The following is a 16111-nucleotide window of genomic DNA, read 5'->3' on the forward strand; positions in this document are numbered from 1 at the left end:
AAGGCAAGGATTGGTCCTGGGAAACAAGGCAAAGTCCGTAGATAAACAAAGGCTGGGAAGCAAGGCGAAGGCTGGATAGCAAGGCAAGGCTTGAGCAGGAGCGAGGCTTGGATCGGAGCGCGCTGTCCAGACACAACTCGCTCCGTAGGCTGACGAATTGACTCCGCGAAGTTACTACGCGGGCAAAACACCTATATAGAGTCTAACTTTCCCACCGTAGCAGTTCTCTGGGAATCAGAAACGAAAGCTAAACTCTGAGACCAGATGTTAAACTCCTTAAAGATTCTCACACGAAGCAGACTTAATTGGCTACATTCTTAGCTGCAATTCTTGCACTCCTGCGCGAAGCTGAATCCAAACTTCTCTGTTGTTTACAAAACTCCCGGCGCAAGAATACGGGAGAAGTAGGCTCTGGGCTTGTTTGACATACTTCTGGGAGACAACTTTCTTGCAGGTGCAAGGTTCCCAGATCTGCCTGGGAAAGATCTGGCTGAGAGGAATCCAGTTCAGACTGGGAAGGTAAAAAACCCAAGTTTTCTTCTTCATCAGGGATTACAATGTCCTGAGCAGGACTACAAGGCCCATGGGTCATCACAGTACTGGGTTTTAGGGAATCAACCACTAGCAATGATAGTAGGGTCCATAATGAACACATGCTACGTACTGGTCTTTACAGAATGAACCTCTTGCAATGAAAGCAAGATCCAAATGAACAGAATGCCATGCACTGAGCTTTACAGTATGAACCACTTGCAATGAAAGTAGGATCCACAATGAACATAATGCCATGCACTGGGCTTTACTGAATTGACCACTTGCAATGCAATAAGGTTCCACAAAGGTCACAATTGTACGTACTGGGCTTTAGAGAATCAACCACTAGCAATGAGAGAATGGTCCATAATGATCACATGCTACGTACTCGGCTTTACAGAATCAACCAATTGCAATGCAATAAGGTTCCACAAAGGTCACAATGGTTCATACTGAGCTTTAGAGAATCAACCACTAGCAATGAGAGAAGTGTCCATAATGATCACATGATACATACTGGGCTTTACAGAATCAACCACTAGCAATCAGAGAAGGGTCCATAATTATCACATGCTACGTACTGGGCTTTACAGAATCAACAACTTGCAATGGAATATGGTTCCACAAAGTTCACAATGGTTCGTACTGGGCTTTAGAGAATCAACCACTAGCAATGAGAGAAGGGTCCATAATGATCACATGATACGTACTGGGCTTTACAGAATCAACCACTAGCAATCAGAGAAGGGTCCATAATGATCACATGCTACGTACTGGGCTTTACAGAATCAACAACTTGCAATGCAATAAGGTTCCACAAAGGTGACAATTGTTCGTACTGGGCATTAGAGAGTCAACCACTAGCAATGAGAGAAGGGTCGCTAATGATCACAATGCTATGTACTGGTCTTTACAGAATGAACCTCTTGCAATGAAAGCAAGATCCAAATGAACAGAATGCCATGCACTGAGCTTTACAGTATGAACAACTTGCAATGAAAGTAAGAAGGGTCCCTAATGATCACATGCTACGTACTGGGCTTAACAGAATCAACCACTTGCAATGCAATAAGTTTCCACAAAGGTCACAATGGTACGTACTGGGCTTTATAGAATCAACCACTAGCAATCAGAGAAGTGTCCATAATGATTACATGCTACCTACTGGTCTTTACAGAATGAACCTCTTGCAATGAAAGCAAGATCGAAATGAATATAATGCTTTGAACTGGGCTTTACAGAATCAACCACTTGCAATGCAAAGGTTCCACAAAGGTCACAATGGTTCGTACTGGGCTTTAGAAAATCAACCACTTGCAATGATAGGTCCATAATGAACACATGCTACGTACAGGTCTTTACAGAATCAACCACTTGCAATGAGAGAAGGGTCCATAATGATTACATGCTACGTACTGGGCTTTACAGAATCAACCACTAGCAATGAGAGAAGGGTCCATAATGATTACATGCTACCTACTGGTCTTTACAGAATGAACCTCTTGCAATGAACGCAAGATCGAAATGAAAATAATGCTTTGAACTGGGCTTTACAGAATCAACCACTAGCAATGAGAGAAGGGTCCATAATGATCACTTGCTACGTACTGGGCTTTACAGAATCAACCACTTGCAATGGAATATGGTTCCACATAGTTCACAATGGTTCGTACTGGGCTTTAGAGAATCAACCACTTGCAATCCAATAAGGTTCCACAAAGGTCACAATGGTTGTACTGGGCTTTACAGAATGAATCACGTGCAATGCAATAAGGTTCCACAAAGGTCACAATGGTACATACTGGGCTTTAGAGAATCAACCACTAGCAATCAGAGAAGGGTCCACAATGATTACATGCTACCTACTGGTCTTTACAGAATGAACCTCTTGCAATGAAAGCAAGATCGAAATGAAAATAATGCTTTGAACTGGCCTTACAGAATCAACCACTTGCAATGCAATAAGGTTCCACAAAGGTCACAATGGTTCGTACTGGGCTTTAGAGAATCAACCACTTGCAATGATAGAAGGGTCCATAATGAACACATGCTACGTACTGGTCTTTACAGAATCAACCACTTGCAATGAGAGAAGGGTCCATAATGATTACATGCTACGTACTGGGCTTTACAGAATCAACCACTAGCAATCAGAGAAGGGTCCATAATTATCACATGCTACGTACTGGGCTTTACAGAATCAACAACTTGCAATGCAATAAGGTTCCACAAAGGTCACAATGGTACGTACTGGGTGTAAAGATGTCATGATCATTGTGTTTTATTCATGATTGCTATGTTTGGGTTGACTGTTTGAGGTTATATATTTCAGCTGTTCTTATACAGAAGTTGGGAGCCTCTAAGGCATGGCCAGGAAAAGGGGCGTGGCTTCACCTTGCTGGTGGAAGCCTTAGAATTCAAAATTTAGCAGTTGGAATTGGGCAGTTGGAGTTTGTCGGTTGAGCAGAGCAGTTGGTTCTATTCAGTGGGAAAGGAGTGTGATCGAAATAAAGAGATTGTGGGAGGAAGTTGAGCAGCTAGAGAGTTTTAGCGGAGAAGGGCTAAAATTAAAGTTGCTGAGCCTTTAGTAGGAATAACTAAAGAGCTGAGGTTACATCCCTAAGTCATAGAAGGACTAGGGTTAACCAGTTAAACTCCCCAGTCCAAGTTTGATCGGGTACAGATCAATTAAGTTCAAGAAGGACAGTATTCCTAACCGAAAGAAACAAGTCTTATAAAGCTAATACCATACTAAGCTCAGTGAAACGATTGAAAAGTCTTGCAACACTTACTGTACAGAAGTAACATCGTTCAACTTAAGTTATAACATTCTTGCAACCATCAAGCTTTGTACTATAAATAAACCAGTTACTGTTTCATCAAATGTTGCTTATTATTTGAGCAAAGCATCTTTCAAAGGTGGTGGCAGCGATAACATTGAAAAGTAGGATACATAGAGGTAGAAGGTGAATCCTTCGCATTTTGGTGGCAGTAGTGGGATCCAAAAAGATTCCATCCCTGTCATCACATCAAGTCTTCACATAATTGGTGCCAAGCGGTGGGATACGTGTAACAAAAACTGATTCAGTGCCTGAAATTCGTGTGGCAAAAGTCAGTTTGGTGCCGGAGATCAGCTTTAGGAAAAAGGGCTGAAGTAAAACTTGTCTGGAAATGGCCACCAGGAAACAGAAAAAGTTGGCAGAGGAGGCAGTAGAGCTTTCCTCCTCAGATTCAGAACAAGTAACCTTGTCTGAAATGTCTCTCAAGTATCAATTAGAGATGAAGAAACTAGAGATTGAGGAGAGAGAGAGAGCCAGGCAGACTGAATTGGAGGAGAAGCAAAGAGAGAGAGAATTAGAGTTGAAGAGAATGGAAATAGATTTGGAGAAGCAAAGATTGACACACTCTCAACCTCACGCTGATACCCAGGAAGGAGATTTGAGAGCTGAAGCACCTGACGTAATTTTAAAAAGGTTTCCCAGATATAACAAGGAAGATGATATAGAAAAGTTCCTTATATCCTTTGAAAGGTGCTGTAAAGATTTTGAAGTGAGTGAAGACAAATGGATGTTATATCTGAGGCCACAAATTAGTGGAAAGCTTCTAGAAATATATAGTGATATGGCTGAAGACACTCACAGAGATTATAAGATGTTTAAACTGCAGGTACAACAAAAGTTTCAGTTGACGCCTGAATTTTACAGATTAAAGTTCAGAACTTTAAAGAGGGACAGACACCAAAGTTTTGCGCAAGTTGCTTCAAAGCAAGCTCAATACTTTGACAGCTGGGTGAGGACTTCTGAAGTAGATTCCTTTCTGCAACTTAAGGAACTATTGAAGCTGGAGCAGCTCTTTCACCTAGTTCCCTCAGAATACAGATGGCTAATTCAAGACCGAAACCCAAAGACAGCCAACGAAGCTGCAGTTATGATTGACCAGCTAATTACCTTGAAAGAAGGCTTTAGGAAGGAGGAAGAACCAAAAGAGAAAAAACCTCTAAAGCCGACGTTTTACCCTCACGCACGCACACAGATGCAAAGGGGAGGTTCAGGAGAAAACACCGCCTATAGGAAGCATGAGGCAGTTGCAGGCCAAGCCAGGCCTGAGGAAAAGATAAAATGTTACCATTGTGGAAGGCCAGGGCATCTTAGATACCAATGTAACTTAATCAAGAAAGACAGGTCTACGTTCTTTGTAAATAGAGCTCCAATAGAACAAGAAGTAGAACCTGAAGCTAAGTCTAGAAGCCCTGATGCGAGGCCAAAAGAAAAACAATGTTTATTTATCCTTTCAAGAGAAATCTCTGAAGACTATCTAGAATCTATTGTCATAGATGAGATACACACGCAGGGATGGAGAGACACTGGGTCGGATGTCTGTATTATACGTCCTGAAGCGGTCCCACAGAGATACCAACATCCCTCTTCAGAGATAAATTTAAAGGGGATAGGCCCGTCGATACCAACCCCTGTAGTATCCTTACCCATCAAGTACAAAGGCTGGGAAGGATTATGGGACTTCGCTGTCTGCGCGGACATCCCATACAAATGTTTGATTGGGAATGATTTAAATGGAAAAGTTAAGAATTGGCAGAAAGAAGCTGATAAACATGAAGGCAACATGGAGGTCCACACTCCAAAAGCCAAGTGTTTGACCATCCAAGCTAGCTCAGAGCAACTTCCTGAGTCTAGTTCGAACATCACTGAGTTGGTCAGCGGAATAGAGGGAAAACAAGAGATACTGCGAGAGCAGCTAGCAGATGAAACATTACAACCTTTGTTCTTGCAAGCTCAGAGCGCCACAGGAACAGAAGAAAGTAAAACTCCTAAGTTCGTACTTAAGGAGGGAGTTTTATACAGGAAAAGTACAAGCCATAAGACTTTGAATAAGTCAGAAACACGTACCCAAATAGTGGTACCTGTAAACTACAGGAAACAACTGTTAGATGTGGCCCATGACAACCCACAAGACAGCACTGGTTACTCGCCTTTTGAACTGTTATTCGGAAGGAAGGCTCGTGGACCCCTTGATTTGATCAGAGAGCACTGGGAAGCAAGCCCTACGCCAGATCCTGTTCCTGTCGACAACTACATCAAAGATCTTCAGTCAACATTAAAGATGGCCAGGGACATCGCCCAGGAACATCTTATGGCGGCCCAGGAGCAACAAAAGATCCGGTACGATGCAACGTCGAGACCCCGAGACTTCAACGTCGGAGATGAGGTCCTGTTTTTAACACCCAACAAGAACGACAAACTACAGATAGACTGGACTGGACCGTGGAGGATCGTCAGGAAGCAGAACCATGTGAACTGTGACATCCTAGATGAACGATTGGGGATTGAGAAACGGGTGCATGTAAATATGATTAAGCCGTATGTAAATAGGTCAGCAAATGTTTACTGTGTAGTATCAGAGGAAGATACAGGTCCTTTTTCATTTTGGGAAGGTGATAGGGAGATACATAGAAACTTGGATAAAGTATCCATAAATTCAGACTTATCTCCATCACAACAAAGAGAGGTTAAAGGAATCTTGGCTAAGTATAGAGTCATGTTTTCGGATTTACCCGGGAGAGTGCAGGGAGTGCAACATAAAATATGCACTGGTGACGCCGCACCGATAGCATCCCCTCCCTATAGGGTGACGGGTAAGATAAGCGAATGCATAGAGCAAGAGGTCAGGGAGATGTTAGATTTGGATATAATCGTGCCATCTAACAGCCCTTGGGCTTCGCCCATAGTGTTAGTAAAGAAGCCAGACAAAACCGTAAGGTTTTGCATAGATTACCGGCGGTTAAATAAAATCACCCAGAACGACATGTATCCGATGGCCCGTTTAGATGATTTACTAGAAAGAATTGGAAAAGCCAAATTTATAAATAGTATTGATGAAGATGGAGAGGATAGGCCCATACTATTCCTCAGTAAGAAGTGGCATTCCAATGAGCTTAGCATGTCCACAATCGAGAAGGAATGTTACTCGATAATTTGGTCCATAAGGAAACTGAAACCATACTTGTGGGGAAGGAAGTTTACGTTACAAACTGATCACGCACCCCTAAGATGGTTGGATAATGTAAAAGGGACCAATAACAAATTATTGAGATGGAGTTTATCACTACAGGACTTTACATTTGATATTAAACATATAAAGGGCAAATGTAATGTAGTAGCTGATGCTCTATCCAGAGCACCTTGATCGGAAGACTTACAGGTTTGTATTTAGAGTTTAAGGTATGATGTTATGTTTATGTATAGATATGTATTTTGTGTTACTCTCTATTATTTTGGCTTATTCTGGGTCTAGAAAAAGCAAAAATAATCTTTCCGGGTTGGAAGGTATGTAAAGATGTCATGATCATTGTGTTTTATTCATGATTGCTATGTTTGGGTTGACTGTTTGAGGTTATATATTTCAGCTGTTCTTATACAGAAGTTGGGAGCCTCTAAGGCATGGCCAGGAAAAGGGGCGTGGCTTCACCTTGCTGGTGGAAGCCTTAGAATTCAAAATTTAGCAGTTGGAATTGGGCAGTTGGAGTTTGTCGGTTGAGCAGAGCAGTTGGTTCTATTCAGTGGGAAAGGAGTGTGATCGAAATAAAGAGATTGTGGGAGGAAGTTGAGCAGCTAGAGAGTTTTAGCGGAGAAGGGCTAAAATTAAAGTTGCTGAGCCTTTAGTAGGAATAACTAAAGAGCTGAGGTTACATCCCTAAGTCATAGAAGGACTAGGGTTAACCAGTTAAACTCCCCAGTCCAAGTTTGATCGGGTACAGATCAATTAAGTTCAAGAAGGACAGTATTCCTAACCGAAAGAAACAAGTCTTATAAAGCTAATACCATACTAAGCTCAGTGAAACGATTGAAAAGTCTTGCAACACTTACTGTACAGAAGTAACATCGTTCAACTTAAGTTATAACATTCTTGCAACCATCAAGCTTTGTACTATAAATAAACCAGTTACTGTTTCATCAAATGTTGCTTATTATTTGAGCAAAGCATCTTTCAAAGGTGGTGGCAGCGATAACATTGAAAAGTAGGATACATAGAGGTAGAAGGTGAATCCTTCGCATTTTGGTGGCAGTAGTGGGATCCAAAAAGATTCCATCCCTGTCATCACATCAAGTCTTCACACTGGGCTTTAGAGAATCAACCACTAGCAATGAGAGAAGGGTCCATAATGATCACATGATACGTACTGGGCTTTACAGAATCAACCACTAGCAATCAGAGAAGGGTCCATAATTATCACATGCTACGTACTGGGCTTTACAGAATCAACAACTTGCAATGCAATAAGGTTCCACAAAGGTGACAATGGTTCGTACTGGGCTTTAGAGAATCAACCACTAGCAATGATAGAAGGGTCCATAATGAACACATGCTACATACTGGTCTTTACAGAATGAACCTCTTGCAATGAAAGCAAGATCCAAATGAACAGAATGCCATGCACTGAGCTTTACAGTATGAACAACTTGCAATGAAAGTAAGAAGGGTCCCTAATGATCACAATGCTATGTACTGGGCTTAACAGAATCAACCACTTGCAATGCAATAAGTTTCCACAAAGGTCATAATGGTAAGTACTGGGCTTTAGAGAATCAACCACTAGCAATGATTGAACGGTCCATGATGATCACAATGCTATGTACATGCAATGAAAGCAAGATCCAAATGAACAGAATGCCATGCACTGAGCTTTACAGTATGAACCACTTGCAATGAAAGTAGGATCCACAATGAACATAATGCCATGCACTAGGCTTTACAGAATTAACCACTTGCAATGCAATAAGGTTCCACAAAGTTCACAATGGTTCGTACTGGGCTTCAGAGAATCAACCACTAGCAATGAGAGAAGAGTCCATAATGATCACAATGCTATGTACTGGGCTTTACAGAATTAACCACTTGCAATGAAAGCAAGATCCAAATGAACAGAATGCCAAGCATTGAGCTTTACAGTATGAACCACTTGCAATGTAAGTAGGATCCACAATAAACATATTGCCATGCACTGGGCTTTACAGAATTAACCACTTGCAATGCAATAAGGTTCCACAAAGTTCACAATGGTTCGTACTGGGCTTTAGAGATTCAACCACTAGCAATGATAGTAGGGTCCATAATGAACACATGCTACGTACTGGTCTTTACACAATGAACCTCTTGCAATGAAAGCCAGATCCAAATGAACAGAATGCCATGCACTGAGCTTTACAGTATGAACCACTTGCAATGAAGGTAAGAAGGGTCCCTAATGATCACAATGCTATGTACTGGTCTTTACAGAATCAACCACTTGCAATGAAAGCAAGATCCATATGAACAGATTGCCATGCACTGAGCTTTACAGTATGAACCACTTGCAATGAAAGTAGGATCCACAATGAACATAATGCCATGCATTGGGCTTTACGAATTAACCACTTGCAATGCAATAAAGTTCCACAAAGGTCACAATGGTACGTACTGGGCTTTAGAGAATCAACCACTAGCAATGAGAGAAGGGTCCATAATGAACACATGCTACGTAGTGGGCTTTACAGAATCAACCACTAGCAGTCAGAGAAGGGTCCATAATGAACACATGCTACGTACTGGTCTTTACAGAATGAACCTCTTGCAATGAAAGCAAGATCGAAATTAAAGTAATGCTTTGAACTGGGCTTTACAGAAGCAACCACTTGCAATGCAATAAGGTTCCACAAAGGTCACAATGGTACTTACTGGGCTTTACAGAATCAACCACTAGCAATGAGAGAAGGGTCCATAATGAACACATGCTATGTACTGGGCTTTACAGAATCAACCACTTGCAATGAAAGAATGGTCCCTAATGATCACAATGCTATGTACTGGGCTTGAAAGAATCAACTACTAGCAATGAGAGAAGGGTCCATAATGATCACATTCTACGTACTGGGCTTTACAGAATCAGCCACTTGCAATTGAATATGGTTCCACAAAGTTCACAATGGTTCGTACTGGCCTTTAGAGAATCAACCACTTGCAATGCAATAAGGTTCCACAAAGGTCACAATGGTTCGTACTGGGCTTTAGAGAATCAACCACTAGCAATGATAGAAGGGTCCATAATGATCACATGCTACGTACTGGGCTTTACAGAATCAACCACTAGCAATCAGAGAAGGGTCCATACTTATCAGATGCTACGTACTGGGCTTTACAGAATCAACAACTTGCAATGCAATAAGGTTCCACAAAGGTCACAATGGTACGTACTGGGCTTTAGAGAATCAACCACTAGCAATGAGAGAAGGGTCCATAATGATCACATGCTACGTACTGGGCTTTACAGAATCAACAACTTGCAATGCAATAAGGTTCCACAAAGGTGACAATGGTTCGTACTGGGCATTAGAGAATCAACCACAAGCAATGAGAGAAGGGTCGCTAATGATCACAATGCTATGTACTGGTCTTTACAGAATGAACCTCTTGCAATGAAAGCAAGATCCAAATGAACAGAATGCCATGCACTGAGCTTTACAGTATGAACAACTTGCAATGAAAGTAAGAAGGGTCCCTAATGATCACAATGCTATGTACTGGGCTTAACAGAATCAACCACTTGCAATGCAATAAGTTTCCACAAAGCTCACAATGGTAAGTACTGGGCTTTAGAGAATCAACCACTAGCAATGATTGAACGGTCCATGATGATCACAATGCTATGTACATGCACTGAAAGCAAGATCCAAATGAACAGAATGCCATGCACTGAGCTTTACAGTATGAACCACTTGCAATGAAAGTAGGATCCACAATGAACATAATGCCATGCACTGGGCTTTACAGAATTAACCACTTGCAATGCAATAAGGTTCCACAAAGTTCACAATGGTTCGTACTGGGCTTTAGAGATTCAACCACTAGCAATGATAGTAGGGTCCATAATGAACACATGCTACGTACTGGTCTTTACAGAATGAACCTCTTGCAATGAAAGCAAGATCCAAATGAACAGAATGCCATGCACTGAGCTTTACAGTATGAACCACTTGCAATGAAAGTAGGATCCACAATGAACATAATGCCATGCACTGGGCTTTACGAATTAACCACTTGCAATGCAATAAAGTTCCACAAAGGTCACAATGGTACGTACTGGGCTTTAGAGAATCAACCACTAGCAATCAGAGAAGGGTCCATAATGAACACATGCTACGTAGTGGGCTTTACAGAATCAACCACTAGCAGTCAGAGAAAGGTCCATAATGAACACATGCTACATACTGGTCTTTACAGAATGAACCTCTTGCAATGAAAGCAAGATCGAAATTAAAGTAATGCTTTGAACTGGGCTTTACAGAAGCAACCACTTGCAATGCAATAAGGTTCCACAAAGGTCACAATGGTTCGTACTGGGCTTTAGAGAATCAACCACTAGCAATCAGAGAAGGGTCCATAATGAACACATGCTACGTACTGGTCTTTACAGAATGAACCTCTTGCAATGAAAGCAAGATCCAAATGAACAGAATGCCATGCAATGAGCTTTACAGTATGAACCACTTGCAATGAAAGAATGATCCGTAATGATCACAATGCTACGTACTGGGCTTTACAGAATTAACCACTTGCAATGCAATAAGGTTCCACAAAGGTCACAATGGTTCGTACTGGGCTTTACAGAATGAACCACGTGCAATGCAATAAGGTTCCACAAAGGTCACAAAGGTACATACTGGGCTTTAGAGAATCAACCACTAGCAATGAGAGAAGGGTCCAAAATGATTACATGCTACCTACTGGTCTTTACAGAATGAACCTCTTGCAATGAAAGCAAGATCGAAATGAAAATAATGCTTTGAACTGGGCTTTACAGAATCAACCACTTGCAATGCAATAAGGTTCCACAAAGGCCACAATGGTTCGTACTGGGCTTTAGAGAATCAACCACTTGCAATGATAGGTCCATAATGAACACATGCTACGTACTGGTCTTTACAGAATCAACCACTTGCAATGAGAGAAGGGTCCATAATGATTACATGCTACGTACTGGGCTTTACAGAATCAACCACTAGCAATCAGAGAAGGGTCCATAATGATTACATGCTACCTACTGGTCTTTACAGAATGAACCTCTTGCAATGAAAGCAAGATCGAAATGAACATAATGCTTTGAACTGGGCTTTACAATATGAACCACTTGCAATGAAAGTAGTATCCACAATGAACATAATGCCATGCACTGGGCTTTACTGAATTAACCACTTGCAATGCAATAAGGTTCCACAAAGGTCACAATGGTACGTACTGGGCTTTAGAGAATCAACCACTAGCAATGAGAGAAGGGTCCATAATGATCACATGCTACGTACTGGGCTTTACAGAATCAACCATTTGCAATGCAATAAGGTTCCACAAAGGTCACAATGGTTCATACTGGGCTTTAGCGAATCAACCACTAGCAATGATAGTAGGGTCCATAATGAACACATGCTACGTACTGGTCTTTACAGAATGAACCTCTTGCAATGAAAGCAAGACCCAAATGAACAGAATGCCATGCATTGAGCTTTACAGTATGAACCACTTGCAATGAAGGTAAGAAGGGTCCCTAATGATCACAATGCTACGTACTGGGCTTTACAGAATCAACCACTTGCAATGGAATATGGTTCCACAAAGTTCACAATGGTTCGTACTGGGCTTTAGAGAATCAACCACTTGCAATGCAATAAGGTTCCACAAAGGTCACAATGGTACATACTGGGCTTTAGAGAATCAACCACTAGCAATCAGAGAAGGGTCCATAATGATTACATGCTACATACTGGTCTTTACAGAATGAACCTCTTGCAATGAAAGCAAGATCGAAATTAAAGTAATGCTTTGAACTGGGCTTTACAGAAGCAACCACTTGCAATGCAATAAGGTTCCACAAAGGTCACAATGGTTCGTACTGGGCTTTAGAGAATCAACCACTAGCAATGAGAGAAGGGTCCATAATGAACACATGCTACGTAGTGGGCTTTACAGAATCAACCACTAGCAGTCAGAGAAGGGTCCATAATGAACACATGCTACGTACTGGTCTTTACAGAATGAACCTCTTGCAATGAAAGCAAGATCGAAATTAAAGTAATGCTTTGAACTGGGCTTTACAGAAGCAACCACTTGCAATGCAATAAGGTTCCACAAAGGTCACAATGGTACTTACTGGGCTTTACAGAATCAACCACTAGCAATGAGAGAAGGGTCCATAATGAACACATGCTATGTACTGGGCTTTACAGAATCAACCACTTGCAATGAAAGAATGGTCCCTAATGATCACAATGCTATGTACTGGGCTTGAAAGAATCAACTACTAGCAATGAGAGAAGGGTCCATAATGATCACATTCTACGTACTGGGCTTTACAGAATCAGCCACTTGCAATTGAATATGGTTCCACAAAGTTCACAATGGTTCGTACTGGCCTTTAGAGAATCAACCACTTGCAATGCAATAAGGTTCCACAAAGGTCACAATGGTTCGTACTGGGCTTTAGAGAATCAACCACTAGCAATGATAGAAGGGTCCATAATGATCACATGCTACGTACTGGGCTTTACAGAATCAACCACTAGCAATCAGAGAAGGGTCCATACTTATCAGATGCTACGTACTGGGCTTTACAGAATCAACAACTTGCAATGCAATAAGGTTCCACAAAGGTCACAATGGTACGTACTGGGCTTTAGAGAATCAACCACTAGCAATGAGAGAAGGGTCCATAATGATCACATGCTACGTACTGGGCTTTACAGAATCAACAACTTGCAATGCAATAAGGTTCCACAAAGGTGACAATGGTTCGTACTGGGCATTAGAGAATCAACCACAAGCAATGAGAGAAGGGTCGCTAATGATCACAATGCTATGTACTGGTCTTTACAGAATGAACCTCTTGCAATGAAAGCAAGATCCAAATGAACAGAATGCCATGCACTGAGCTTTACAGTATGAACAACTTGCAATGAAAGTAAGAAGGGTCCCTAATGATCACAATGCTATGTACTGGGCTTAACAGAATCAACCACTTGCAATGCAATAAGTTTCCACAAAGCTCACAATGGTAAGTACTGGGCTTTAGAGAATCAACCACTAGCAATGATTGAACGGTCCATGATGATCACAATGCTATGTACATGCACTGAAAGCAAGATCCAAATGAACAGAATGCCATGCACTGAGCTTTACAGTATGAACCACTTGCAATGAAAGTAGGATCCACAATGAACATAATGCCATGCACTGGGCTTTACAGAATTAACCACTTGCAATGCAATAAGGTTCCACAAAGTTCACAATGGTTCGTACTGGGCTTTAGAGATTCAACCACTAGCAATGATAGTAGGGTCCATAATGAACACATGCTACGTACTGGTCTTTACAGAATGAACCTCTTGCAATGAAAGCAAGATCCAAATGAACAGAATGCCATGCACTGAGCTTTACAGTATGAACCACTTGCAATGAAAGTAGGATCCACAATGAACATAATGCCATGCACTGGGCTTTACGAATTAACCACTTGCAATGCAATAAAGTTCCACAAAGGTCACAATGGTACGTACTGGGCTTTAGAGAATCAACCACTAGCAATCAGAGAAGGGTCCATAATGAACACATGCTACGTAGTGGGCTTTACAGAATCAACCACTAGCAGTCAGAGAAAGGTCCATAATGAACACATGCTACATACTGGTCTTTACAGAATGAACCTCTTGCAATGAAAGCAAGATCGAAATTAAAGTAATGCTTTGAACTGGGCTTTACAGAAGCAACCACTTGCAATGCAATAAGGTTCCACAAAGGTCACAATGGTTCGTACTGGGCTTTAGAGAATCAACCACTAGCAATCAGAGAAGGGTCCATGATGAACACATGCTACGTACTGGTCTTTACAGAATGAACCTCTTGCAATGAAAGCAAGATCCAAATGAACAGAATGCCATGCAATGAGCTTTACAGTATGAACCACTTGCAATGAAAGAATGATCCGTAATGATCACAATGCTACGTACTGGGCTTTACAGAATTAACCACTTGCAATGCAATAAGGTTCCACAAAGGTCACAATGGTTCGTACTGGGCTTTACAGAATGAACCACGTGCAATGCAATAAGGTTCCACAAAGGTCACAAAGGTACATACTGGGCTTTAGAGAATCAACCACTAGCAATGAGAGAAGGGTCCAAAATGATTACATGCTACCTACTGGTCTTTACAGAATGAACCTCTTGCAATGAAAGCAAGATCGAAATGAAAATAATGCTTTGAACTGGGCTTTACAGAATCAACCACTTGCAATGCAATAAGGTTCCACAAAGGCCACAATGGTTCGTACTGGGCTTTAGAGAATCAACCACTTGCAATGATAGCTCCATAATGAACACATGCTACGTACTGGTCTTTACAGAATCAACCACTTGCAATGAGAGAAGGGTCCATAATGATTACATGCTACGTACTGGGCTTTACAGAATCAACCACTAGCAATCAGAGAAGGGTCCATAATGATTACATGCTACCTACTGGTCTTTACAGAATGAACCTCTTGCAATGAAAGCAAGATCGAAATGAACATAATGCTTTGAACTGGGCTTTACAATATGAACCACTTGCAATGAAAGTAGTATCCACAATGAACATAATGCCATGCACTGGGCTTTACTGAATTAACCACTTGCAATGCAATAAGGTTCCACAAAGGTCACAATGGTACGTACTGGGCTTTAGAGAATCAACCACTAGCAATGAGAGAAGGGTCCATAATGATCACATGCTACGTACTGGGCTTTACAGAATCAACCATTTGCAATGCAATAAGGTTCCACAAAGGTCACAATGGTTCATACTGGGCTTTAGCGAATCAACCACTAGCAATGATAGTAGGGTCCATAATGAACACATGCTACGTACTGGTCTTTACAGAATGAACCTCTTGCAATGAAAGCAAGACCCAAATGAACAGAATGCCATGCATTGAGCTTTACAGTATGAACCACTTGCAATGAAGGTAAGAAGGGTCCCTAATGATCACAATGCTACGTACTGGGCTTTACAGAATCAACCACTTGCAATGGAATATGGTTCCACAAAGTTCACAATGGTTCGTACTGGGCTTTAGAGAATCAACCACTAGCAATCAGAGAAGGGTCCATAATGATTACATGCTACCTACTGGGCTTTACAGAATCAACCACTTGCAATGCAATAAGGTTCCACAAAGGTCACAATGGTACATACTGGGCTTTAGAGAATCAACCACTAGCAATCAGAGAAGGGTCCATAATGATTACATGCTACCTACTGGTCTTTACAGAATGAACCTCTTGCAATGAAAGCAAGATCGAAATGAAAATAATGCTTTGAACTGGCCTTACAGAATCAACCACTTGCAATGCAAGTGGTTCCACAAAAGGTCACAATGGTTCGTACTGGTCTTTACAGAATCAACCACTTGCAATGAGAGAAGGGTCCATAATGATTACATGCTACGTACTGGGCTTTACAGAATCAACCACTAGCAATCAGAGAAGGGTCCATAATGATC

Source organism: Anolis carolinensis, unplaced genomic scaffold (genome assembly GCF_035594765.1).
Source record: "Anolis carolinensis isolate JA03-04 unplaced genomic scaffold, rAnoCar3.1.pri scaffold_17, whole genome shotgun sequence".
Classification (NCBI taxonomy): domain Eukaryota; kingdom Metazoa; phylum Chordata; class Lepidosauria; order Squamata; family Dactyloidae; genus Anolis; species Anolis carolinensis.